A 987-nucleotide genomic window follows, 5' to 3' on the forward strand; every position below is an offset into this window, starting at 1 on the left:
GCAAGACCAGACATCAGCACTTAAAATTACAATCTTCCCAAATTCAGATGCCTAGATGCTAGTATAGAAACACAATAACAGCCAGAACAATATCTCTTCTAGAGTCCAGCAACCCTGTCACAGTAGGCCCTGAGGATTGCATAGCTGAAGCATAGGACAAAGACCTTACAATAGCATTTATGAATATGTTAAACATCCTTAAAAAGGAAATAAATAAATCTCCTCAAGAAATCTCTGAAAACACAAACGGTGGAAGGAAATGAATAAAACAGTTCAAGACCTAAAAGTGAAATAGAATCAATAAAGAAAACCCAAACTCAGGGAAATCTGGAAACGAAAACTTCAGGAACTCAGACAGGAACCCGAGGCAAGGCTCACCAACAGAATACAAGAGATGGAAAAGAGAATCTCAGATCCTGAAGACATGATAGAATAAACATGTGCTTTGGTCAAACAAAGTGTTAAAACTAAAAAACTGAACAATAAATAAATCCTGGCTCAGACATCCAGGCAATTTGGGATGTCATGAAAAGACCATATCTAAGAATAATATGAATAGAGGAAGAAGAAACCCAGGTCAAAGGCACAGAAAATATTTCCAACAAAATCATAGAAGAAAAATTTCCTAACCCAAAGAAGGATATGTCTATCAAGGTGCAAGAAGCATACAGAACATCAAATAGACTAGACGAGTAAAAAATTTCCTTTGGCACAGAATAATCAAAACACTAAACATACAGAAGAAAGATTATTAAAAGCTTCAAGGGAGAAAAGACCAAGTATCATATAAAGCTGCCCTATTAGAATAATGCCTGACTTCTCAGTGGAGACTCTAAAAGCCGGAAGGGTCTGGACAGACATTGTACAGACTCTAAGAGACCACAGATGATGTCAGCCAAGACTATTATACCTAGTAAAACTTTTAATCACAATATGTAGAGAAAATAAGGTATTCCATAAAAAAAACAAAAAACAAATTTAACTAAT

This window comes from Psammomys obesus, unplaced genomic scaffold (genome assembly GCF_907164565.1).
Source record: "Psammomys obesus unplaced genomic scaffold, mPsaObe1.curated_primary_1811, whole genome shotgun sequence".
Classification (NCBI taxonomy): Eukaryota; Metazoa; Chordata; class Mammalia; order Rodentia; family Muridae; genus Psammomys; species Psammomys obesus.